This window comes from Heterodontus francisci, unplaced genomic scaffold (genome assembly GCF_036365525.1).
Source record: "Heterodontus francisci isolate sHetFra1 unplaced genomic scaffold, sHetFra1.hap1 HAP1_SCAFFOLD_54, whole genome shotgun sequence".
NCBI classification, from domain to species: domain Eukaryota; kingdom Metazoa; phylum Chordata; class Chondrichthyes; order Heterodontiformes; family Heterodontidae; genus Heterodontus; species Heterodontus francisci.
The window spans coordinates 1,348,866-1,376,325 of NW_027140250.1; positions in this window are offsets into that span (position 1 = coordinate 1,348,866).

Here is a 27,460-nt window from a genome sequence, read left to right on the forward strand (position 1 = left end):
ACAGTGTATCAGGGTCCTGCCAGGTGTGCATGGTGTTTTCACAGTGTATCGGGATCCTGCCTGGTGTGTATGCGGTTTCACAGTGTATCAGGGTCCTTACAGGTTTGTATGGGGTTTTCACAGTGTATCAGGATCATGCCAGGTGTGTACGGGGATTCACAGTGTATCAGGGCCCTGCCAGGTGAGTATGGGGTTTCACAGTGTATCAGGGACCTGACTGGTGTGTATGGGGTTTTCACAGTGTATCAGGAACCTGCCAGGTGTGTACGGGGATTCACAGTGTATCAAGATCCTGCCTGGTGTGTATGGGGGTTTGACAGTGGATCAGGATCCTGCCAGGTGCATATGGGGTTTTCACAGTGTATCAGGGTCCTGCCAGGTGTGTATGGGGTTTTCACAGTGCATCAGGATCCTGCATGATGTGTCTGGGGTTTCACAGTGTATCAGGATCCTGCCAGGAGGGTATGGGGTTTTCACAGTGTATCAGGGTACTGCCAGGTGTGTATGGGGTTTTCACAGTTTATCAGCGTACTGCCAGGTGTGTATGGCGTTTTCACAGTGGATCAGGATCCTGCCAGGTGATGCATGGGGGTTTCACAGTGTATCAGGATCCTGCCAGGTGTGTATGGGGTTTCACAGTGTATCAGGATCCTGCCAGGTGTATATGGGGTTTCACAGTGTATCAGGATCCTGCCAGGTGTGTATGGGGTTTCACAGTGTATCAGGATCCTGCCAGATGTGAATGGGGTTTCACTGTGCATCAGGAACCTGCCAGATGTGAGTGGGGTTCCACTGTGCATCAGGAAACTTCCAGGTGTGTACGGGGTGTTCACAGTGTATCAGGCTCCTGCCGGGTGTGTATGGGGATTTCACAGTGAATCAGGATCCTGCCAGGTGTTTATGGGTTTTCACAGTATATCAGGATCCTGCCAGATGTGTATGGGGTTTTCAGAGTTTTTCAGGATCCTGCCAGGTGTGTATGGGGGCTTCACAGTTTATCAGCATCTTGCCAGATGTGTATGGGGTTTTCACAGTGGATCAGGATCCTGCCAGGTGTGTATGGGGTTTTCACAGTATATCAGGATCCTGCCAAGTGTGATGGGGTTTTCGCTGTGTATCAGGATCCTGCCAAGTGTGTATGGGGTTTTCACAGTGGATCTGGATCCTGCCAGGTGTGTATGGGGTTTTCACAGTGGATCAGGATCCTGCCAGGTGTGTATGGGGTTTTCACAGTGGATCAGGATCCTGCCTGGTGTGCATGGGGTTTCACAGTGTATCTGGATCCTGCCAGGTGTGTATGGGGTTTCACAGTGTATCAGCATCCTGCAAGTTGTGCATGGGGTTTTCACAGTTTATCAGCGTACTGCCAGGTGTGTATGGCGTTTTCACAGTGGATCAGGATCCTGCCAGGTGTGCCTGGGGGTTTCACAGTGTATCAATATCCTGCCAGGTGTGTATGGGGTTTCACAGTGTATCAGGATCCTGCCAGATGTGAATGGGGTTTCACTTTGCATCAGGATCATGCCACATGTGAATGGGGTTCCACTGTGCATCAGGAACCTGCCAGGTGTGTACGGGGTTTCACTGTGCATCAGGATCCAGCCAGATGTGAATGGGGTTCCACTGTGCATCAGGAACCTGCCAGGTGTGTACGGGGTTTTCACAGTGTATCAGGCTCCTGCCGGGTGTGTATGGGGGTTTCACAGTGTATCAGGATCCTGCCAGGTGTGTATGGATTTTCACAGTATATCAGGATCCTGCCAGATGTGTATGGGGTTTTCAGAGTTTTTCAGTATCCTGCCGTTTGTTTGGGGGTTTCACAGTTCATCAGTATCTTGCCAGGTGTGTATGGGGTTTTCACAGTGGATCAGGATCCTGCCAAGTGTGTATGGGGTTTTCACAGTGTATCAGGATCCTGCCAAGTGTGCATGGGGTTTTCACAGTGTATCAGGATCCTGCCACTTGTGTATGGGGTTTCACATTTTATCAGGATCCTGCCTGGTGTTTATGGGGTTTTCACAGTGTATCAGGATCCTGCCAGGTGTGTATGGGGTTTTCACAGTGTATCAGGATACTGCCAGGTGTGTATGGGGTGTTCACAGTGGATCAGGATCCTGCCAGGTGTGTATGGGGTTTTCACAGTGGATCTGGATCCTGCCAGGTGTGTATGGGGTTTTCACAGTGTATCAGGATGCTGCCACGTGTGTATGGAGTTTCACAGTTTATCAGGATCCTGCCTGGTGTTTATGGGGTTTTCACATTGTATCAGGATCCTGCCAGGTGTGTATGGGGTTTTCACAGTGTATCATTATCCTGCCAGGTGTGTATGGGGTTTCACAGTGTATCAGGGTCCTGCCAGGTGTTTATGGGGTTTTCACAGTGTATCAGGATCCTGCCAGGTGTGTACGGGGATTGACGGTGTATCAGAGTCCTGCCAGGTGTGTATGGGGTTTTCTCAGTGTATCAGGATCCTGCCAGGTGTTTATGGGGTTTCACAGTGTATCAGGATCCTGCCAGGTGTGTATGGGGGTTTCACAGTGGATCAGGATCCTGCCAGGTGCATATGGGGTTTTCACAGTGTGTCAGGGACCTGCCAGGTGTGGATGGTGTTTTCACAGTGTATCGGGATCCTGCCTGGTGTGTATTCGGTTTCACAGTGTATCAGGGTCCTTACAGGTGTGTATGGGGTTTTCACAGTGTATCAGGATCATGCAAGGTGTGTACGGGGATTCACAGTGTATCGGGATCCTGCCTGGTGTGTATTCGGTTTCACAGTGTATCAGGGTCCTTACAGGTGTGTATGGGGTTTTCACAGTGTATCAGGATCATGCAAGGTGTGTACGGGGATTCACAGTGTATCGGGATCCTGCCAGGTGTGTATGGGGTTTCACAGTGTATCAGGGACCTGCCAGGTGTGTATGGGGTTGTCACAGTGTATCAGGAAACTGCGTGGTGTGTGCGGGGATTCACAGTGTATCAGAGTCCTGCCAGGCGTGTATGCGGTTTTCACAGTGTATCTGGATCCTGCCAGGTGTGTATGGGGTTTCACAATGTATCAAGATCCTGCCAGGTGTGTATGGAGGTTTCACAGTGGATCGGGATACTGCCAGGTGCATATGGGGTTTCCACAGTGTATCAGGGTCCTGCCAGGTGTGTATGAGGTTTTCACAGTGCATCAGGATCCTGCCAGATGTGTCTGGGGTTTCACAGTGTGTCAGGATACTGCCAGGTGTGTATGGGGTTTCACAGTGTATCAGGATCCTGCCAGATGTGTTGTGTGGGTTTCACAGTGGATCAGGATCCTGCCAGTTGTGTATGGGGTTTTCACAGTGTATCATGATCCTGCCAGGTGTGTATGGGGATTCACAGTGGATCAGGATACTGCCAGGTGTGTATGGGGTTTCACAGTGTATCAGGATCCTGCCAGGCGTGTATGGGGTTTTCACAGTGTATCAGTGTCCTGCCAGGTATGTATGGGGTTTTCACAGTGTGTCAGGTTCCTGCCAGGAGGGTATGGGGTTTACACAGTGTATCAGGGTCCTGTCAGGTGTGTATGGGGTTTTCACAGTTTATTAGCGTCCTGCCAGGTGTGTATGGCGTTTTCACAGTGGATCTGGATCCTGCCAGGTGTGCAGGGGGTTTCACAGTGTATCAGGATCCTGCCAGGTGTGAATGGGGTTTCACTGTGCATCAGGATCCTGCCAGATGTGAATGAGATTCCACTGTGCATCAGGAACCTGCCAGGTGTGTACGGGGTTTTCACAGTGTATCAGGCTCCTGCCGGGTGTGTATGGGGGTTTCACAGTGTATCAGGATCCTGCCAGGTGTGTATGGGGTTTTCACAGTGTATCAGGATCCTGCCATGTGTGTATGGGGTTTTCACAGTGTATCAGGATCCTGCCAGGTGTGTATGGTGTTTTCACAGTGTATCGGGATCCTGCCTGGTGTGTATTCGGTTTCACAGTGTATCAGGGTCCTTACAGGTGTGTATGGGGTTTTTACAGTGTATCAGGATCATGCAAGGTGTGTACGGGGATTCACAGTGTATCAGTGTCCTGCCTGGTGTGCATGGGGTTTTCACAGTGTATCAGGATCCTGCCAGGTGTGTATGGGGTTTCACAGTGTTTCATGGACCTGCCAGGTGTGTATGGGGTTTTCACAGTGTATCAGGAAACTGCGTGGTGTGTGCGGGGATTCACAGTGTATCAGAGTCCTGCCAGGCGTGTATGCGGTTTTCACTGTGTATCAGGATCCTGCCAGGTGTGTATGGGGTTTCACAATATATCAAGATCCTGCCAGGTGTGTATGGGGGTTTCACAGTGGATCAGGATACTGCCAGGTGCATATGGGGTATCCACAGTGTATCAGGGTCCTGCCAGGTGTGTATGGGGTTTTCACAGTGCATCAGGATCCTGCCAGATGTGTCTGGGGTTTCACAGTGTATCAGGATACTGCCAGGTGTGTATGGGGTTTCACAGTGTATCAGGATCCTGCCAGATGTGTTGTGTGGGTTTCACAGTGGATCAGGATCCTGCCAGTTGTGTATGGGGTTTTCACAGTGTATCAGGATCCTGCCAGGTGTGTATGGGGATTCACAGTGGATCAGGATACTGCCAGGTGTGTATGGGGTTTCACAGTGTATCAGGATCCTGCCAGGCGTGTATGGGGTTTTCACAGTGTATCAGTGTCCTGCCAGGTATGTATGGGGTTTTCACAGTGTGTCATTATCCTGCCAGGAGGGTATGGGGTTTACACAGAGTATCAGGGTCCTGTCAGGTGTGTATGGGGTTTTCACAGTTTATCAGCGTCCTGCCAGGTGTGTATGGCGTTTTCACAGTGGATCTGGATCCTGCCAGGTGTGCACGGGGTTTCACAGTGTATCAGGATCCTGCCAGGTGTGAATGGGGTTTCACTGTGCATCAGGATCCTGCCAGATGTGAATGAGATTCCACTGTGCATCAGGAACCTGCCAGGTGTGTACGGGGTTTTCACAGTGTATCAGGCTCCTGCCGGGTGTGTATGGGGGTTTCACAGTGTATCAGGATCCTGCCAGGTGTGTATGGGGTTTTCACAGTGTATCAGGATCCTGCGAGGTGTGTATGGGGTTTTCACAGTGTATCAGGATCCTGCCAGGTGTGTATGGTGTTTCACAGTGTATCAGGGTCCTGCCAGGTGTGTATGGGTTTTCACAGTGTATCAGGATCCTGCCAGGTGTGTACGGGGATTGACGGTGTATCAGAGTCCTGCCAGGTGTGTCTGGGGTTTTCTCAGTGTATCAGGATCCTGCCAGGTTTGTATGGGGTTTCACAGTGTATCAGGATCCTGCCAGGTGTGTATGGGGGTTTCACAGTGGATCAGGATCCTGCCAGGTGCATATGGAGTTTTCACAGTGTATCAGGGTCCTGCCAGGTGTGTATGGTGTTTTCACAGTGTTTCGAGATCCTGCCTGGTGTGTATTCCGTTTCACAGTGTATCAGGATCCTCACAGGTGTATGTGGGGTTTTCACAGTGTATCAGGATCATGCCAGGTGTGTACGGGGATTCACAGTGTATCAGGGTCCTGCCAGGTCTGCATGGGGTTTTCACAGTGTATCAGGATCCTGCCAGGTGTGTATGGGGTTTCTCAGTGCATCAGGAACCTGCCAGGTGTGTATGGGGTTTTCTCAGTGTATCAGGATCCTGCCAGGTGTGTATGGGGTATCACAGTGTATCAGGATCCTCCCAGGTGTGTATGGGGGTTTCACAGTGGATCAGGATCCTGCCAGGTGCATATGTGGTTTTCACAGTGTGTCAGGGTCCTGCCAGGTGTGGATGGTGTTTTCACAGTGTATCGGGATCCTGCCTGGTGTGTATTCGGTTTCACAGTGTATCAGGGTCCTTATAGGTGTGTATGGGGTTTTCACAGTGTATCAGGATCATGCAAGGTGTGTACGGGGATTCACAGTGTATCAGGTTCCTGCCAGATGTGCATGGGGTTTTCACAGTGTATCAGGATCCTGCCAGGTGTGTATGGGGTTTCACAGTGTATCAGGATACTGCCAGGTGTGTATGGGGTTTTCACAGTGTATCAGGATGCTGCCACGTGTGTATGGGGTTTCACAGTTTATCAGGATCCTGCCTGGTTTTTATGGGGTTTTCACAGTGTATCAGGATCCTGCCAGGTGTGTATGGGGTTTTCACAGTGTATCATGATCCTGCCAGGTGTGTATGGTGTTACACAGTGTATCAGGGTCCTGTCAGGTGTGTATCTGGTTTTCACAGTGTATCAGTATCCTGCCAGGTGTGTATGGGGATTGATGGTGTATCAGAGTCCTGCCAGGTGTGTCTGGGGCTTTCTCAGTGTATCAGGATCCTGCCAGGTTTGTATGGGGTTTCACAGTGTATCAGGATCCTGCCAGGTGTGTATGGGGGTTTCACAGTGCATCAGAATCCTGCCAGGTGCATATGGAGTTTTCACAGTGTATCAGGGTCCTGCCAGGTGTGTATGGTGTGTTCACAGTGTTTCGAGATCCTGCCTGGTGTGTATTCCGTTTCACAGTGTATCAGGGTCCTTACAGGTGTATATGGGGTTTTCACAGTGTATTAGGATCATGCCAGGTGTGTACGGGGATTCACAGTGTATCAAGGTCCTGCCAGGTTTGCATGTGGTTTTCACAGTGTATCAGGATCCTGCCAGGTGTGTATGGGGTTTCACAGTGTATCAGGATCCTGCCAGGTGTGTATGGGGTTTCACAGTGTATCAGGGACCTGCCAGGCGTGTATGCGGTTTTCACAGTGTATCAGGATCCTGCCAGGTGTGTATGGGGTTTCACAATGTATCAAAATCCTGCCAGGTGTTTATGGAGGTTTCACAGTGGATCGGGATACTGCCAGGTGCATATGGGGTTTCCACAGTGTATCAGGGTCCTTCCAGGTGTGTATGAGGTTTTCACAGTGCATCAGGATCCTGCCAGATGTGTCTGGGGTTTCACAGTGTATCAGGATACTGCCAGGTGTATATGGGGTTTCACAGTGTATCAGGATCCTGCCAGATGTGTTGTGTGGGTTTCACAGTGGATCAGGATCCTGCCAGTTGTGTATGGGGTTTTCACAGTGTATCATGATCCTGCCAGGTGTGTATGGGGATTCACAGTGGATCATTATACTGCCAGGTGTGTATGGGGTTTCACAGTGTATCAGGATCCTGCCAGGCGTGTATGGGGTTTTCACAGTGTATCAGTGTCCTGCCAGGTATGTATGGGGTTTTCACAGTGTGTCAGGTTCCTGCCAGGAGGGTATGGGGTTTACACAGTATATCAGGGTCCTGTCAGGTGTGTATGGGGTTTTCACAGTTTATTAGCGTCCTGCCAGGTGTGTATGGCGTTTTCACAGTGGATCTGGATCCTGCCAGGTGTGCAGGGGGTTTCACAGTGTATCAGGATCCTGCCAGGTGTGAATGGGGTTTCACTGTGCATCAGGATCCTGCCAGATGTGAATGAGATTCCACTGTGCATCAGGAACCTGCCTGGTGTGTACGGGGTTTTCACAGTGTATCAGGCTCCTGCCGGGTGTGTATGGGGGTTTCACAGTGTATCAGGATCCTGCCAGGTGTGTATGGGGTTTTCACAGTGTATCAGGATCCTGCCATGTGTGTATGGGGTTTTCACAGTGTATCAGGATCCTGCCAGGTGTGTATGGTGTTTTCACAGTGTATCGGGATCCTGCCTGGTGTGTATTCGGTTTCACAGTGTATCAGGGTCCTTACAGGTGTGTATGGGGTTTTTACAGTGTATCAGGATCATGCAAGGTGTGTACGGGGATTCACAGTGTATCAGTGTCCTGCCAGGTGTGCATGGGGTTTTCACAGTGTATCAGGATCCTGCCAGGTGTGTATGGGGTTTCACAGTGTTTCAGGGACCTGCCAGGTGTGTATGGGGTTTTCACAGTGTATCAGGAAACTGCGTGGTGTGTGCGGGGATTCACAGTGTATCAGAGTCCTGCCAGGCGTGTATGCGGTTTCACAATATATCAAGATCCTGCCAGGTGTGTATGGGGGTTTCACAGTGGATCAGGATACTGCCAGGTGCATATGGGGTTTCCACAGTGTATCAGGGTCCTGCCAGGTGTGTATGGGGTTTTCACAGTGCATCAGAATCCTGCCAGATGTGTCTGGGGTTTCACAGTGTATCAGGATACTGCCAGGTGTGTATGGGGTTTCACAGTGTATCAGGATCCTGCCAGATGTGTTGTGTGGGTTTCACAGTGGATCAGGGTCCTGCCAGGTGTGCATGGCGTTTTCACTGTGTATCGGGATCCTGCCTGGTGTGTATGCGGTTTCACAGTGTATCAGGGTCCTTACAGGTTTGTATGGGGTTTTCGCAGTGTATCAGGATCATGCCAGGTGTGTACGGGGATTCACAGTGTATCAGGATCCTGCCAGGTGAGTATGGGGTTTCACAGTGTATCAGGGACCTGTCAGGTGTGTATGGGGTTTTCACAGTGTATCAGGAACCTGCCAGGTGTGTACGGGGATTCACAGTGTATCAGTGTCCTGCCAGGTATGTATGGGGTTTTCACAGTGTGTCAGGTTCCTGCCAGGAGGGTATGGGGTTTACACAGAGTTTCTGGGTCCTGTCAGGTGTGTATGGGGTTTTCACAGTTTATCTGCGTCCTGCCAGGTGTGTATGGCGTTTTCACAGTGGATCTGGATCCTGCCAGGTGTGCACGGGGTTTCACAGTGTATCAGGATCCTGCCAGGTGTGAATGGGGTTTCACTGTGCATCAGGATCCTGCCAGATGTGAATGAGATTCCACTGTGCATCAGGAACCTGCCAGGTGTGTACGGGGTTTTCACAGTGTATCAGGCTCCTGCCGGGTGTGTATGGGGGTTTCACAGTGTATCAGGATCCTGCCAGGTGTGTATGGGGTTTTCACAGTGTATCAGGATCCTGCCAGGTGTGTATGGGGTTTTCACAGTGTATCAGGATCCTGCCAGGTGTGTATGGTGTTTCACAGTGTATCAGGGTCCTGCCAGGTGTGTATGGGTTTTCACAGTGTATCAGGATCCTGCCAGGTGTGTACGGGGATTGACTGTGTATCAGAGTCCTGCCAGGTGTGTCTGGGGTTTTCTCAGCGTATCAGGATCCTGCCAGGATTGTATGGGGTTTCACAGTGTATCAGGATCCTGCCAGGTGTGTATGGGGGTTTCACAGTGGATCAGGATCCTGCCAGGTGCATATGGAGTTTTCACAGTGTATCAGGGTCCTGCCAGGTGCGTATGGTGTTTTCACAGTGTTTCGAGATCCTGCCTGGTGTGTATTCCGTTTCACAGTGTATCAGGATCCTCACAGGTGTATGTGGGGTTTTCACAGTGTATCAGGATCATGCCAGGTGTGTACGGGGATTCACAGTGTATCAGGGTCCTGCCAGGTCTGCATGGGGTTTTCACAGTGTATCAGGATCCTGCCAGGTGTGTATGGGGTTTCTCAGTGCATCAGGAACCTGCCAGGTGTGTATGGGGTTTTCTCAGTGTATCAGGATCCTGCCAGGTGTGTATGGGGTTTCACAGTGTATCAGGATCCTCCCAGGTGTGTATGGGGGTTTCACAGTGGATCAGGATCCTGCCAGGTGCATATGTGGTTTTCACAGTGTGTCAGGGTCCTGCCAGGTGTGGATGGTGTTTTCACAGTGTATCGGGATCCTGCCTGGTGTGTATTCGCTTTCACAGTGTATCAGGGTCCTTACAGGTGTGTATGGGGTTTTCACAGTGTATCAGGATCATGCAAGGTGTGTACGGGGATTCACAGTGTATCAGGTTCCTGCCAGGTGTGCATGGGGTTTTCACAGTGTATCAGGATCCTGCCAGGTGTGTATGGGGTTTCACAGTGTATCAGGATACTGCCAGGTGTGTATGGGGTTTTCACAGTGCATCAGGATGCTGCCACGTGTGTATGGGGTTTCACAGTTTATCAGGATCCTGCCTGGTGTTTATGGGGTTTTCACAGTGTATCAGGATCCTGCCAGGTGTGTATGGGGTTTTCACAGTGTATCATGATCCTGCCAGGTGTGTATGGTGTTTCACAGTGTATCAGGGTCCTGCCAGGTGTGTATCTGGATTTCACAGTGTATCAGTATCCTGCCAGGTGTGTATGGGGATTGACGGTGTATCAGAGTCCTGCCAGGTGTGTCTGGGCCTTTCTCAGTGTATCAGGATCCTGCCAGGTTTGTATGGGGTTTCACAGTGTATCAGGATCCTGCCAGGTGTGTATGGGGGTTTCACAGTGCATCAGAATCCTGCCAGGTGCATATGGAGTTTTCACAGTGTATCAGGGTCCTTACAGGTGTATATGGCGTTTTCACAGTTTATTAGGATCATGCCAGGTGTGTACGGGGATTCACAGTGTATCAAGGTCCTGCCAGGTTTGCATGGGGTTTTCACAGTGTATCAGGATCCTGCCAGGTGTGCATGGGGTTTCACAGTGCATCAGGGACCTGCCAGGTGTGTATGGGGTTTTCTCAGTGTATCAGTATCCTGCCAGGTGTGTATGGGGTTTCACAGTGTATCAGGATCCTGCCAGGTGTGTATGGGGGTTTCACAGTGGATCAGGGTCCTGCCAGGTCTGCATGGGGTTTTCACAGTGTATTAGGATCCTGCCAGGTGTGTATGGGTTTTCTCAGTGCATCAGGGACCTGCCAGGTGTGTATGGGGTTTTCTCAGTGTATCAGTATCCTGCCAGGTGTGTATGGGGTTTCACAGTGTATCAGGATCCTGCCAGGTGTGTATGGGGGTTTCACAGTGGATCAGGATCCTGCTAGGTGCATATGTGGTTTTCACAGTGTGTCAGGGTCCTGCCAGGTGTGGATGGTGTTTTCACAGTGTATCGGGATCCTGCCTGGTGTGTATTCGGTTTCACAGTGTATCAGGGTCCTTACAGGTGTGTATGGGGTTTTCACAGTGTATCAGGATCATGCAAGTTGTGTTCGGGGATTCACAGTGTATCAGGGTCCTGCCAGGTGTGCATGGGGTTTTCACAGTGTATCAGGATCCTGCCAGGTGTGTATGGGGTTTCTCAGTGCATCAGGGAACTGCCAGGTGTGTATGGGGTTTTCTCAGTGTATCAGGATCCTGCCAGGTGTGTATGGGGTTTCACAGTGGATCAGGATCCTGCCAGGTGTGTATGGGGGTTTCACAGTGGATCAGGATCCTGCCAGGTGCATATGTGGTTTTCACAGTGTGTCATGCTCCTGCCAGGTGTGGATGGTGTTTTCACAGTGTATCGGGATCCTGCCTGGTGTGTATTCGGTTTCAAAGTGTATCAGGGTCCTTACAGGTGTGTATGGGGTTTTCACAGTGTATCAGGATCATGCAAGGTGTGTACGGGGGTTCACAGTGTATCAGGGTCCTGCCAGGTGTGCATGGGGTTTTCACAGTGTATCAGGATCCTGCCAGGTGTGTATGGGGTTTCACAGTGTATCAGGGACCTGCCAGGTGTGTATGGGGTTTTCACAGTGTATCAGGATGCAGCCACGTGTGTATGGGGTTTCACAGTTTATAAGGATCCTGCCTGGTGTTTATGGGGTTTTCACAGTGTATCAGGATCCTGCCAGGCGTGTATGGGGTTTTCACATTGTATCAGGATCCTGCCAGGTGTGTACGGGGATTGACGGTGTATCAGAGTCCTGCCAGGTGTGTCTGGGGTTTTCTCAGTGTTTCAGGATCCTGCCAGGTTTGTATGAGGTTTCACAGTGGATCAGGATCCTGCCAGGTGCATATGGAGTTTTCACAGTGTATCAGGGTCCTGCCAGGTGTGTATGGTGTTTTCACAGTGTTTCGAGATCCTGCCTGGTGTGTATTCCGTTTCACAGTGTATCAGGGTCCTTACAGGTGTATATGGGGTTTTCACAGTGTATCAGGATCATGCCAGGTGTGTACGGGGATTCACAGTGTGTCAAGGTCCTGCCAGGTTTGCATGGGGTTTTCACAGTGTATCAGGATCCTGCCAGGTGTGCATGGGGTTTCAAAGTGCATCAGGGACCTGCCAGGTGTGTATGGGGTTTTCTCAGTGTATCAGGATCCTGCCAGGTGTGTATGGGGTTGCACAGTGTATCAGGATCCTGCCAGGTGTGTAAGGGGGTTTCACAGTGGATCAGAATCCTACCAGGTGCATATGTGGTTTTCACAGTGTGTCAGGGTCCTGCCAGGTGTGGATGGTGTTTTCACAGTGTATCGGGATCCTGCCTGGTGTATCTGGGGTTTCACAGTGTATCAGGATCCTACCAGTTGTGTATGGGGTTTTCACAGTGTATCAGGATCCTGCCAGGTGTGTATGGGGATTCACAGTGGATCAGGATAATGCCAGGTGTGTATGAGGGTTTCACAGTGCATCAGGATCCTGCCAGGTGGGTACGGGGATTTCACTGTGTATCAGGGTCCTGCCAGGTGTGTATGGGTTTTTAACACTGTAACAGGATCCTGCCAGGTGTGAATGGGGATTTCACAGTGTATCAGGGTCCTGCCAGGTGTGCATGGGGTTTTCAGAGTGTATCAGGATCCTGCCAGGTGTGTATGGGGTTTTCACAGTGTATCAGGGTCCTGCCAGGTGTGCATGGCGTTTTCACTGTGTATCGGGATCCTGCCTGGTGTGTATGCGGTTTCACAGTGTATCAGGGTCCTTACAGGTTTGTATGGGGTTTTCACAGTGTATCAGGATCATGCCAGGTGTGTACGGGGATTCACAGTGTATCAGGATCCTGCCAGGTGAGTATGGGGTTTCACAGTGTATCAGGGACCTGTCAGGTGTGTATGGGGTTTTCACAGTGTATCAGGAACCTGCCAGGTGTGTACGGGGATTCACAGTGTATCAGTGTCCTGCCAGGTATGTATGGGGTTTTCACAGTGTGTCAGGTTCCTGCCAGGAGGGTATGGGGTTTACACAGAGTTTCTGGGTCCTGTCAGGTGTGTATGGGGTTTTCACAGTTTATCAGCGTCCTGCCAGGTGTGTATGGCGTTTTCACAGTGGATCTGGATCCTGCCAGGTGTGCACGGGGTTTCACAGTGTATCAGGATCCTGCCAGGTGTGAATGGGGTTTCACTGTGCATCAGGATCCTGCCAGATGTGAATGAGATTCCACTGTGCATCAGGAACCTGCCAGGTGTGTACGGGGTTTTCACAGTGTATCAGGCTCCTGCCGGGTGTGTATGGGGGTTTCACAGTGTATCAGGATCCTGCCAGGTGTGTATGGGGTTTTCACAGTGTATCAGGATCCTGCCAGGTGTGTATGGGGTTTTCACAGTGTATCAGGATCCTGCCAGGTGTGTATGGTGTTTCACAGTGTATCAGGGTCCTGCCAGGTGTGTATGGGTTTTCACAGTGTATCAGGATCCTGCCAGGTGTGTACGGGGATTGACGGTGTATCAGAGTCCTGCCAGGTGTGTCTGGGGTTTTCTCAGTGTATCAGGATCCTGCCAGGTTTGTATGGGGTTTCACAGTGTATCAGGATCCTGCCAGGTGTGTATGGGGGTTTCACAGTGGATCAGGATCCTGCCAGGTGCATATGGAGTTTTCACAGTGTATCAGGGTCCTGCCAGGTGCGTATGGTGTTTTCACAGTGTTTCGAGATCCTGCCTGGTGTGTATTCCGTTACACAGTGTATCAGGATCCTCACAGGTGTATGTGGGGTTTTCACAGTGTATAAGGATCATGCCAGGTGTGTACGGGGATTCACAGTGTATCAGGGTCCTGCCAGGTCTGCATGGGGTTTTCACAGTGTATCAGGATCCTGCCAGGTGTGTATGGGGTTTCTCAGTGCATCAGGAACCTGCCAGGTGTGTATGGGGTTTTCTCAGTGTATCAGGATCCTGCCAGGTGTGTATGGGGTTTCACAGTGTATCAGGATCCTCCCAGGTGTGTATGGGGGTTTCACAGTGGATCAGGATCCTGCCAGGTGCATATGTGGTTTTCACAGTGTGTCAGGGTCCTGCCAGGTGTGGATGGTGTTTTCACAGTGTATCGGGATCCTGCCTGGTGTGTATTCGGTTTCACAGTGTATCAGGGTCCTTACAGGTGTGTATGGGGTTTTCACAGTGTATCAGGATCATGCAAGGTGTGTACGGGGATTCACAGTGTATCAGGTTCCTGCCAGGTGTGCATGGGGTTTTCACAGTGTATCAGGATCCTGCCAGGTGTGTATGGGGTTTCACAGTGTATCAGGATACTGCCAGGTGTGTATGGGGTTTTCACAGTGTATCAGGATGCTGCCACTTGTGTATGGGGTTTCACAGTTTATCAGGATCCTGCCTGGTGTTTATGGGGTTTTCACAGTGTATCAGGATCCTGCCAGGTGTGTATGGGGTTTTCACAGTGTATCATGATCCTGCCAGGTGTGTATGGTGTTTCACAGTGTATCAGGGTCCTGCCAGGTGTGTATCTGGTTTTCACAGTGTATCAGTATCCTGCCAGGTGTGTATGGGGATTGACGGTGTATCAGATTCCTGCCAGGTGTGTCTGGGGCTTTCTCAGTGTATCAGGATCCTGCCAGGTTTGTATGGGGTTTCACAGTGTATCAGGATCCTGCCAGGTGTGTATGGGGGTTTCACAGTGCATCAGAATCCTGCCAGGTGCATATGGGGTTTTCACAGTGTATCAGGGTCCTTACAGGTGTATATGGCGTTTTCACAGTGTATTAGGATCATGCCAGGTGTGTACGGGGATTCACAGTGTATCAAGGTCCTGCCAGGTTTGCATGGGGTTTTCACAGTGTATCAGGATCCTGCCAGGTGTGTATGGGGTTTCACAGTGCATCAGGGACCTGCCAGGTGTGTATGGGGTTTTCTCAGTGTATCAGTATCCTGCCAGGTGTGTATGGGGTTTCACAGTGTATCAGGATCCTGCCAGGTGTGTATGGGGGTTTCACAGTGGATCAGGGTCCTGCCAGGTCTGCATGGGGTTTTCACAGTGTATTAGGATCCTGCCAGGTGTGTATGGGGTTTTCTCAGTGTATCAGTATCCTGCCAGGTGTGTATGGGGTTTCACAGTGTATCAGGATCCTGCCAGGTGTGTATGGGGGTTTCACAGTGGATCAGGATCCTGCCAGGTGCATATGTGGTTTTCACAGTGTGTCAGGCTCCTGCCAGGTGTGGATGGTGTTTTCACAGTGTATCGGGATCCTGCCTGGTGTGTATTCGGTTTCACAGTGTATCAGGGTCCTTACAGGTGTGTATGGGGTTTTCACAGTGTATCAGGATCATGCAAGGTGTGTACGGGGATTCACAGTGTATCAGGGTCCTGCCAGGTGTGCATGGGGTTTTCACAGTGTATCAGGATCCTGCCAGGTGTGTATGGGGTTTCACAGTGTATCAGGGACCTGCCAGGTGTGTATGGGGTTTTCACAGTGTATCAGGATGCTGCCACGTGTGTATGGGGTTTCACAGTTTATAAGGATCCTGCCTGGTGTTTATGGGGTTTTCACAGTGTATCAGGATCCTGCCAGGCGTGTCTGGGGTTTTCACATTGTATCAGGATCCTGCCAGGTGTGTACGGGGATTGACGGTGTATCAGAGTCCTGCCAGGTGTGTCTGGGGTTTTCTCAGTGTATCAGGATCCTGCCAGGTTTGTATGAGGTTTCACAGTGTATCAGGATCCTGCCAGGTGTGTATGGGGGTTTCACAGTGGATCAGGATCCTGCCAGGTGCATATGGAGTTTTCACAGTGTATCAGGGTCCTGCCAGGTGCGTATGGTGTTTTCACAGTGTTTCGAGATCCTGCCTGGTGTGTATTCCGTTTCACAGTGTATCAGGGTCCTTACAGGTGTATATGGGGTTTTCACAGTGTATCAGGATCATGCCAGGTGTGTACGGGGATTCACAGTGTGTCAATGTCCTGCCAGGTTTGCATGGGGTTTTCACAGTGTATCAGGATCCTGCCAGGTGTGCATGGGGTTTCACAGTGCATCAGGGACCTGCCAGGTGTGTATGGGGTTTTCTCAGTGTATCAGGATCCTGCCAGGTGTGTATGGGGTTTCACAGTGTATCAGGATCCTGCCAGGTGTGTAAGGGGGTTTCACAGTGGATCAGGATCCTACCAGGTGCATATGTGGTTTTCACAGTGTGTCAGGGTCCTGCCAGGTGTGGATGGTGTTTTCACAGTGTATCGGGATCCTGCCTGGTGTATCTGGGGTTTCACAGTGTATCAGGATCCTGCCAGTTGTGTATGGGGTTTTCACAGTGTATCAGGATCCTGCCAGGTGTGTATGGGGATTCACAGTGGATCAGGATAATGCCAGGTGTGTATGAGGGTTTCACAGTGCATCAGGAACCTGCCAGGTGTGTACGGGGATTTCACTGTGTATCAGGGTCCTGCCAGGTGTGCATGGGGTTTTCAGAGTGTATCAGGATCCTGCCAGGTGTGTATGGGGTTTTCACAGTGTATCAGTGTCCTGCCAGGTGTGCATGGCGTTTTCACTGTGTATCGGGATCCTGCCTGGTGTGTATGCGGTTTCACAGTGTATCAGGGTCCTTACAGGTTTGTATGGGGTTTTCACAGTGTATCAGGATCATGCCAGGTGTGTACGGGGATTCACAGTGTATCAGGATCCTGCCAGGTGAGTATGGGGTTTCACAGTGTATCAGGGACCTGTCAGGTGTGTATGGGGTTTTCACAGTGTATCAGGAACCTGCCAGGTGTGTACGGGGATTCACAGTGTATCAGTGTCCTGCCAGGTGTGCGTGGTGTTTTCACAGTGTATCAGGATCCTGCCAGGTGTGTATGCGGTTTCACAGTGTATCAAGATCCTGGCAGGTGTGTATGGGGGTTTTGACAGTGCATCAGGATCCTGCCTGATGTGTCTGGGGTTTCACAGTGTATCAGGATCCTGCCAGGTTTGTATGGGGTATCACAGTGTATCAGGATCCTGCCAGGAGGGTATGGGGTTTTCACAGTGTATCAGGGTACTGCCAGGTGTGTATGGGGTTTTCACAGTTTATCAGCGTACTGCCAGGTGTGTATGGCGTTTTCACAGTGGATCAGGATCCTGCCAGGTGTGCATGGAGGTTTCACAGTGTATCAGGATCCTGCCAGGTGTGTATGGGGTTTCACAGTGTATCAGGATCCTGCCAGGTGTATATGGGGTTTCACAGTGTATCAGGATCCTGCCAGGTTTGTATGGGGTTTCACAGTGTATCAGGATCCTGCCAGATGTGAATGTGGTTTCACTGTGCATCAGGAACCTGTCAGATGTGAGTGGGTTTCCACTGTGCATCAGGAACCTGCCAGGTGTGTACGGGGTGTTCACAGTGTATCAGGCTCCTGCCGGGTGTGTATGGGGGTTTCACAGTGAATCAGGATCCTGCCAGGTGTTTATGGGTTTTCACAGTATATCAGGATCCTGCCAGATTGTGTATGGGGTTTTCAGAGTTTTTCAGGATCCTGCCAGGTGTGTATGGGGGCTTCACAGTTTATCAGCATCTTGCCAGGTGTGTATGGGGTTTTCACAGTGGATCAGGATCCTGCCAGGTGTGTATGGGGTTTTCACAGTGTATCAGGATCCTGCCAAGTGTGATGGGGTTTTCACTGTGTATCAGGATCCTTCCAAGTGTGTAAGGGGTTTTCACAGTGGATCAGGATCCTGCCAGGTGTGTATGGGGTTTTCACAGTGGATCAGGATCCTGCCAGGTGTGTATGGGGTTTTCACAGTGGATCAGGATCCTGCCTGGTGTGCATGGGGTTTCACAGTGTATCAGGATCCTGCCAGGTGTGTATGGGGTTTCACAGTGTATCAGGATCCTGCAAGTTGTGCATGGGGTTTTCTCAGTTTATCAGCGTACTGCCAGGTGTGTATGGCGTTTTCACAGTGGATCAGGATCCTGCCAGGTGTGCCTGGGGGTTTCACAGTGTATCAGGATCCTGCCAGGTGTGTATGGAGTTTCACAGTGTATCAGGATCCTGCCAGATGTGAATGGGGTTTCACTTTGCATCAGGATCATGCCACATGTGAATGGGGTTCCACTGTGCATCAGGAACCTGCCAGGTGTGTACGGGGTTTTCACAGAGTATCAGGCTCCTGCCAGGTGTGTATGGGGGTTTCACATTGTATCAGGATCCTGCCAGGTGTGTATGGGTTTTCACAGTATCTCAGGATCCTGCCAGGTGTGTATGGGGTTTTCACAGTGTATCATGTTCCTGCCAGGAGGGTATGTGGTTTTCACAGTTTATCAGCGTACTGCCAGGTGTGTATGGCGATTTCACAGTGGATCAGGATCCTGCCAGGTGTGCATGGGGGTTTCACAGTGTATCAGGATCCTGCCAGGTGTGTATGGGGTTTCACAGTGTATCAGGATCCTGCCAGATGTGAATGGGGTTTCACTTTGCATCAGGATCATGCCACATGTGAATGGGGTTCCACTGTGCATCAGGAACCTGCCAGGTGTGTACGGGGTTTTCACAGATATCAGGCTCCTGCCAGGTGTGTATGGGGGTTTCACATTGTATCAGGATCCTGCCAGGTGTGTATGGGTTTTCACAGTATATCAGGATCCTGCCAGGTGTGTATGGGGTTTTCACAGTGTATCATGTTCCTGCCAGGAGGGTATGTGGTTTTCACAGTTTATCAGCGTACTGCCAGGTGTGTATGGTGATTTCACTGTGGATCAGGAACCTGCCAGGTGTGCATGGGGGTTTCACAGTGTATCAGGATCCTGCCAGGTGTGTATGGGGTTTCACAGTGTATCAGGATCCTGCCAGGTGTGTATTGGGTTTCACAGTGTATCAGGATCCTCCCAGGTGTGTATGGGGTTTCACAGTGTATCAGGATCCTGCCAGATGTGAATGGGGTTTCACTGTGCATCAGGATCCTGCCAGATGTGAATGGTGTTCCACTGTGCATCAGGAACCAGCCAGGTGTGTACGGGGTTTTCACAGTGTATCATGTTCCTGCCGGGTATGTATGGGGGTTTCACAGTGTATCAGGATCCTGCCAGGTGTGTATGGGTTTTCAGAGTTTTTCAGGATCCTGCCAGGTGTGTATGGGGGTTTCACAGTTTATCAGCATCTTGCCAGGTGTGTATGGGGTTTTCACAGTGGATCAGGATTCTGCCAGGTGTGTATGGGGTTTTCACAGTGTATCAGGATCAAGCCAAGTGTGCATGGGGTTTTCACAGTGTATCAGGATCCTGCCAAGTGTGTATTTGGTTTTCACATTGGATCAGGATCCTGCCAGGTGTGTATGGGGTTTTCACAGTGGATCAGGGTCCTGCCAGGTGTGTATGGGGTTTTCACAGTGTATCAGGTGCTGCCACGGTGTATGGGGTTTCACAGTTCATCAGCATCCTGCCTGGTGTGTATGGGGTTTTCACAGTGTATCAGGATCCTGCCAGGTGTGTATGGGGGTTTCACAGTTTATCAGCATCTTGCTAGGTGTGTATGGGGTTTTCCCAGTGGATCAGGATCCTGCCAGGTGTGTATGGGGTTTTCGCAGTGTATCAGGATCCTGCCAAGTGTGCATGGGGTTTTCACAGTGTATCAGGATCCTGCCAAGTGTGTATGGGGTTTCACAGTGGATCAGGATCCTGCCAGGTGTGTATGGGGTTTTCACAGTGGATCAGGATCCTGCCAGGTGTGTATGGGGTTTTCACAGTGTATCAGGATGCTGCCACGTGTGTATGGGGTTTCACAGTTTATCAGGATCCTGCCTGGTGTGTATGGGGTTTTCACAGTGTATCAATATCCTGCCAGATGTGAATGGGGTTTCACTGTGCATCAGGATCCTGCCAGTTGTGTCCGGGGTTTTCACAGTGTATCAGGCTCCTGCCGGGTGTATATCGGGGTTTCACAGTGTATCAGGTTCCTGCCAGGTGTGTATGGGTTTTCACAGTATATCAGGATCCTGCCAGATGTTTATGGGATTTTCAGAGCTTTTCAGGATCCTGCCAGGTGTGTATGGGGTTTCACAGTGTATCAGGATCCAGCCAGGTTTATACGGGGATTCAAAGTGTATCAGAGTCCTGCCAGGTGTGTATGGGGTTTTCTCAGTGTATCAGGATCCTGCCAGGTGTGTATGGGGTTTCACAGTGTATCAGGATCCTGCCAGGTGCATATGGGGTTTTCAAAGTGTATCAGGGTCCTGCCAGGTGTGTATGGGGTTTTCACAGTGCATCAGGATCCTGCCAAATGTGTCTGGGGTTTCACAGTGTATCAGGATCCTGCCTGATGTGTATGGGATTTCACAGTGTATCAGGATCCTGCCAGGTGTGTATGGGGTTTCACAGTGGATCAGGATCCTGCCAGTTGTGTATGGGGTTTTCACAGTGTATCAGGATCCTGCCAGGTGTGTATGGGGTTTCACAGTGGATCAGGATACTGCCAGGTGTGTATGGGGTTTCACATTGGATCAGGATCCTGCCAGGAGTGTATGGGGTTTTCACAGTGCATCAGGGTGCTGCCAGGTTTGTATGGGGTTTTCACAGTTTATCAGCGTCCTGCCAGGTGTGTATGGAGTTTTCACAGTGTATCAGGATCCTGCCAGGTGTGTATGGGGTTTTCACAGTGTATCAGGTCCCTGCCAGGAGGGTATGGGGTTTTCACAGTGTATCAGGGTGCTGCCAGGTTTGTATGGGTTTTTCACAGTTTATCAGCGACCTGCCAGGTGTGTATGGAGTTTGCACAGTTGATCAGGATCCTGCCAGGTGTGTATGGGGTTTTCACAGTGTATCAGGATCCTGCCAGGTGTGTATGGGGTTTCAAAGTGTATCAGGATCCTGCCAGGTGTGTATGGGGTTTTCACAGTGTATCAGGATCCTGCCAGGTGTGTGTGGGGTTTTCACAGTGTATCAGTATCCTGTCAGCTGTGTATGGGGTTTCACAGTGCATCAGGGTCCTGCCAGGTGTGTATGGGGTTTTCACAGTGTATCAGGATCCAGCCACGTGTTTACGGGGATTCACGGTGTATCAGAGTCCTGCCCGGTGTGTATGGGGTTTTCTCAGTGTATCAGGATCCTTCCAGGTGTGTATGGGGTTTCACAGTGTATCAGGATCCTGCCAGGTGTGTATGGGGGATTCACAGTGGATCAGGATCCTGCCAGGTGCATATGGGGTTTTCACAGTGTATCAGGGTCCTCCCAGGTGTGTATGGGGTTTTCACAGTGCATCAGGATCCTGCCAAACGTGTCTGGGGTTTCACAGTGTATCAGGATCCTGCCTGATGTGTATGGGATTTCACAGTGTATCAGGATCCTGCCAGATGTGTATGGGGGTTTCACAGTGGCTCAGGATCCTGCCAGTTGTGTATGGCGTTTTCACAGTGTATCAGGATCCTGCCAGGTGTGTATGGGGTTTCACAGTGGATCAGGATACTGCAAGGTGTGTATGGGGTTTCACATTAGATCAGGATCCTGCCAGGAGTGTATGGGGTTTTCTCAGTGCATCAGGTTACTGCCAGGTGTGTATGGGGTTTTCACAGTGTATCAGGTTCCTGCCAGGAGGGTATGGGGTTTTCACAGTGTATCAGGGTGCTGCCAGGTGTGTATGGGGTTTTCACAGTTTATCAGCGTCCTGCCAGGTGTGTATGGAGTTTTCACAGTTGTTCAGGATCCTGCCAGGTGTGTATGGGGATTTCACAGTGTATCAGGATACTGCCAGGTGTATATGGGGTTTCAAAGTGTATCAGGATCCTGCCAGGTGTGTATGGGGTTTCACAGTGCATCAGGATCCTGCCAGGCGCGTATGGGGTTTCACAGTGTAACAGGATCCTGCCATATGTGAATGGGGTTTCACTGTGCATCAGGATCCTGCCAGATGTGAATGGGGTTTCACTGTGCATCAGCATCCTGCCAGGATTGTAAGGGGTTTTCACAGAGGATCAGGATCCTGCCAGGTGTCTATGGGGTTTTCACAGTGTATCAGAATCCTGCCAGGTGTGTATGGGGTTTTCACAGTGTATCAGGATCCTGCCAAGTGTGTAAGGGGTTTTCACAGTGGATCAGGATCCTGCCAGGTGTGTATAGGGTTTTCACAGTGTATCAGGATCCTGCCAAGTGTGTAAGGGGTTGTCACAGTGGATCAGGATCCTGCCAGGTGTGTATGGGGTTTTCACAGTGTTTCAGGATGCTGCCACGTGTGTATGGGGTTTCACAGTTTATCAGGATCCTGCCTGGTCTGTATGGGGTTTTCACAGTGTATCAGGATCCTGCCAGGTGTGTATGTGGGTTTCACAGTTTATCAAGACCCTGCCTGGTGTGTATGGGTTTTTCACAGTGTATCAGGATCCTGCCAGGTGTTTATGTGGGTTTCACAGTGTATCAGGATCCTGCCAGGTGTGTATGTGGGTTTCACAGTGTATCAGGATCCTGCCAGGTGTGTATGTGGTTTTCACAGTGGATCAGGATCCTGCCTGGTGTGCATGGGAGTTGTTTCACAGTTCATCAGGATCCTGCCACGTGTGTATGGGGTTTTCACAGTGTATCAGGATCCGGCCTGGTGTGTATGGGGGTATCACCGTTTATCAGGATCCTGCCAGGTGCGTATGGGGGTTTCACAGTTTATCAGCATCCTGCCAGGTGTGCACGGGGTTTTATCAGTGGATCAGGATCCAGCCAGGTGCGTATGGGGTTTCACAGTGTAACAGGATCCTGCCATATGTGAATGGGGTTTCACTGTGCATGAGGATCCTGCCAGATGTGAATGGGGTTTCACTGTGCATCAGCATCCTGCCAGGATTGTAAGGGGTTTTCACAGAGGATCAGGATCCTGCCAGGTGTGTATGGGGTTTTCACAGTGTATCAGAATCCTGCCAGGTGTGTATGGGGTTTTCACAGTGTATCAGGATCCTGCCAAGTGTGTAAGGGGTTTTCACAGTGGATCAGAATTCTGCCAGGTGTGTATGGGGTTTTCACAGTGTATCAGGATGCTGCCACGTGTGTATGGGGTTTCACAGTTTATCAGGATCCTGCCTGGTCTGTATGGGGTTTTCACAGTGTATCAGGATCCTGCCCGGTGTGTATGTGGGTTTCACAGTTTATCAAGACCCTGCCATGTGTATATGGGTTTTTCACAGTGTATCAGGATCCTGCCAGGTGTGTATGTGAGTTTCACAGTGTATCAGGATCCTGCCAGGTGTGGATGTGGGTATCACAGTTTATCAGGATCCTGCCTGGTTTGCATGGGGTTTCACAGTGGATCAGGATCCTGCCACGTGTGTGTGGGTGTTTCACAAAGTATCAGGATCCTGCCTGGTGTGCATGGGGGTTTCACAGTTCATCAGGATCCTGCCACGTGTGTATGGGGTTTTCACAGTGTATCAGGATCCGGCCTGGTGTGTATGGGGGTATCACCGTTTATCAGGATCCTGCCAGGTGCGTATGGGGGATTCACAGTTTATCAGCATCCTGCCAGGTGTGCATGGGTTTTTCGCAGTGGATCAGGATCCAGCCAGGTGTGTATGGGGTTTTCACAGTGTAACAGGATCCTGCAGGGTGTGTATGGGGTTTTCACAGTGTATCAGGATCCTGCCAGGTGTGTATGGGGTTTTCACATTGGATCAGGATCCTGCCAGGTGTGTATGGGGTTTTCACAGTGTATCAGGATCCTGCCACGTGTGTATGGGGTTTCACAGTTTATCATGATCCTGCCTGGTGTGCATGGGGTTTTTACAGTGTATCAGGATCCTGCCAGGTGTGCATGTGGGTTTCACAGTTTATCAGGATCCTGCCTGGTGTGCATGGGGTTTTCACATTGTATCAGGATCCTGCCAGGTGAGTATGTGTGTTTCACAGTGCATCAGGATCCTGCCAGGTGTGTATGTGGGTTTCACAGTTTATCAGGATCCTGCCTGGTCTGCATGGGGTTTCACAGTGTTTCAGGATCCTTCTAGGTGTGTATGGGGGTTTCACAGAGGATCATGATCCTGCCAGGTGTGTATGGGGTTTCACTGTGTGTCAGTATCCTGCCGGATGTGAATGGGGTTTTCACAGTGTATCAGGATCCTGCCAGGTGTGTCTGGGGTTTCACAGTGTATCGTGATCCAGCCAGGTGTGGATGGGGGTTTTCACAGCGTATCAAGATCCTGCCAGGTGTGTATGGGGTTTCACAGTGTATCAGCATCCTGCCAGATGTGAATGGGGTTTCACTGTGTATCATGATTCCTGCCAGGTGTGAATGGGGTTTCACTGTGTATCAGGATCCTGCCAGGTGTGCATGGGTTTTCACAGTGTATCAGGATGCTGCCAGATGTGAATGTGGTTTCACTGTGCATCAGGAACCTGCCAGGTGTGTATGGGGGTTTCACAGTTTGTCAGGATCCTGCCAGGTGTGTATGGATGGGTGTTTCACAGTTTATCAGGATCCTGCCAGGTGTGTATGGGGTTTTCACAGTGGATCAGGATCCTGCCAGGTGTGTACGGGGTTTCACAGAGGATCAGGATCCGTCCAGGTTTGTACGGGGTTTTCACAATATATCAGGATCCTGCCAGATGTGTACGGGGTTTCACAGAGTATCAGGTTCCTGCCAGGTGTGTATGGGGTTTTCACAGTGGATCAGGATCCTGCCAGATGTGTGCGGGGTTTCACAGAGGATCAGGATCCTGCCAGGTGTGTATGGCTTTTTCACAATATATCAGGATCCTGCCAGATGTGTACGGGGTTTCACAGAGGATCAGGATCCTGCCAGGTGTGTACGGGGTTTTCACAATATATCAGGATCCTGCCAGATGTGTACGGGTTTTCACAGAGGCTCTGGATCCTGCCAGGTGTGTACGGGGTTTTCACAATATATCAGGATCCTGCCAGACGTGTACGGGGTTTCACAGAGAATCAGGATCCTGCCAGGTATGTACGGTGTTTTCACAATATATCAGGATTGTGCCAGGTGTGTCAGGTGGTTTCACAGAGTATCAGGATCCTGCCAGGTGTGTATGGGGTTTTCACACTAGATTAGGATCCTGCCAGGTGTGCATGGGGTTTTCACACTTTATCAGGATCCTGCCAGGTGTGTATGGGGGTTTCACAGTTTATCAGGATTCTGCCAAGTGTGTATGGGGGTTTCACAGTTTATCAGGATCCTGCCAGGTGTGTATGGGGGTTTCACAGTTTATCAGGATCCTTCCAGGTGTGTATGGGGTTTTCACTGTGGATCAGGATCCTGCCAGCTGTGTATTGGGCTTCACAGTTGATCAGGATCCTGCCAGGTGTGTTTGGGGATTTCACAGTGCACCAGGATCCTGCCAGATGTGTCTGGGGTTTCACAGTGTATCAGGATCCTGCCAGGAGTGTATGGGGATTTCACATTGTATCAGGAACCTGCCAGGTGTGAGTGGGGTTTCGCAGTGGAACAGGATCCTGCCTGGTGTGTATGGCGTTTTCACAGTTTATCGGGATCCTGCCAGGTGTGTATGGGGTTTTCACAGTGTATCAGGATCCTGCCAGGTGTGTCCGGGGTTTTCTCAGTGGATCAGGTTCCTGCCAGTTGTGTATGGGTTTTCACTGTGTGCCAGGATCCTGCCAGGTGTGTATGGGGTTTCACAGTGTATCAGTATCATGCCAGGTGTGTCTGGGATTTCACAGTGTATCAGAATCCTCCCAGGTGTGAGTGGGGGTTTTCACAGCGTATCAGGATCCTGCCAGGTGTGTATGGGGTTTCACAGTGTATCAGCATCCTGCCAGATGTGAATGGGGTTTCACTGTGTATCAGGATTCCTGCCAGGTGTGAATGGGGTTTCACTGTGTATCAGGATCCTGCCAGGTGTGCATGGGTTTTCACAGTGTATCAGGATGCTGCCAGATGTGAATGTGGTTTCACTGTGCATCAGGAACCTGCCAGGTGTGTATGGGGGTTTCACAGTTTGTCAGGATCCTGCCAGGTGTGTATGGATGGGTGTTTCACAGTTTATCAGGATCCTGCCAGGTGTGTATGGGGTTTTCACAGTGGATCAGGATCCTGCCAGTTGTGTACGGGGTTTCACAGAGGATCAGGATCCGTCCAGGTGTGTACGGGGTTTTCACAATATATCAGGATCCTGCCAGATGTGTACGGGGTTTCACAGAGTATCAGGTTCCTGCCAGGTGTGTATGGGGTTTTCACAGTGGATCAGGATCCTGCCAGATGTGTGCGGGGTTTCACAGAGGATCAGGATCCTGCCAGGTGTGTATGGGTTTTTCACAATATATCAGGATCCTGCCAGATGTGTAGGGGGTTTCACAGAGGATCAGGATCCTGCCAGGTGTGTACGGGGTTTTCACAATATATCAGGATCCTGCCAGGTGTGTATGGGGTTTTCACAGTGGATCAGGATCCTGCCAGGTGTGTACGGGGTTTCACAGAGGATCAGGATCCGTCCAGGTGTGTACGGGGTTTTCACAATATATCAGGATCCTGCCAGACGTGTACGGGGTTTCACAGAGAATCAGGATCCTGCCAGGTATGTACGGTGTTTTCACAATATATCAGGATTGTGCCAGGTGTGTCAGGTGGTTTCACAGAGTATCAGGATCCTGCCAGGTGTGTATGGGGTTTTCACACTAGATCAGGATCCTGCCAGGTGTGCATGGGGTTTTCACACTTTATCAGGATCCTGCCAGGTGTATATGGGGGTTTCACAGTTTATCAGGATTCTGCCAAGTGTGTATGGGGGTTTCACAGTTTATCAGGATCCTGCCAGGTGTGTATGGGGGTTTCACAGTTTATCAGGATCCTTCCAGGTGTGTATGGGGTTTTCACTGTGGATCAGGATCCTGCCAGCTGTGTATTGGGCTTCACAGTTGATCAGGATCCTGCCAGGTGTGTTTGGGGATTTCACATTGCACCAGGATCCTGCCAGATGTGTGTGGGGTTTCACAGTGTATCAGGATCCTGCCAGGAGTGTATGGGGGTTTCACATTGTATCAGGAACCTGCCAGGTGTGAGTGGGGTTTCGCAGTGGAACAGGATCCTGCCAGGTGTGTATGGCGTTTTCACAGTTTATCGGGATCCTGCCAGGTGTGTATGGGGTTTTCACAGTGTATCAGGATCCTGCCAGGTGTGTCCGGGGTTTTCTCAGTGGATCAGGTTCCTGCCAGTTGTGTATGGGTTTTCACTGTGTGCCAGGATCCTGCCAGGTGTGTATGGGGTTTCACAGTGTATCAGTATCCTGCCAGGTGTGTCTGGGATTTCACAGTGTATCAGAATCCTCCCAGGTGTGAGTGGGGGTTTTCACAGCGTATCAGGATCCTGCCAGGTGTGTATGGGGTTTCACAGTGAATCAGCATCCTGCCAGATGTGAATGGGGTTTCACTGTGTATCAGGATTCCTGCCAGGTGTGAATGGGGTTTCACTGTGTATCAGGATCCTGCCAGGTGTGCATGGGTTTTCACAGTGTATCAGGATGCTGCCAGATGTGAATGTGGTTTCACTGTGCATCAGGAACCTGCCAGGTGTGTATGGGGGTTTCACAGTTTGTCAGGATCCTGCCAGGTGTGTATGGATGGGTGTTTCACAGTTTATCAGGATCCTGCCAGGTGTG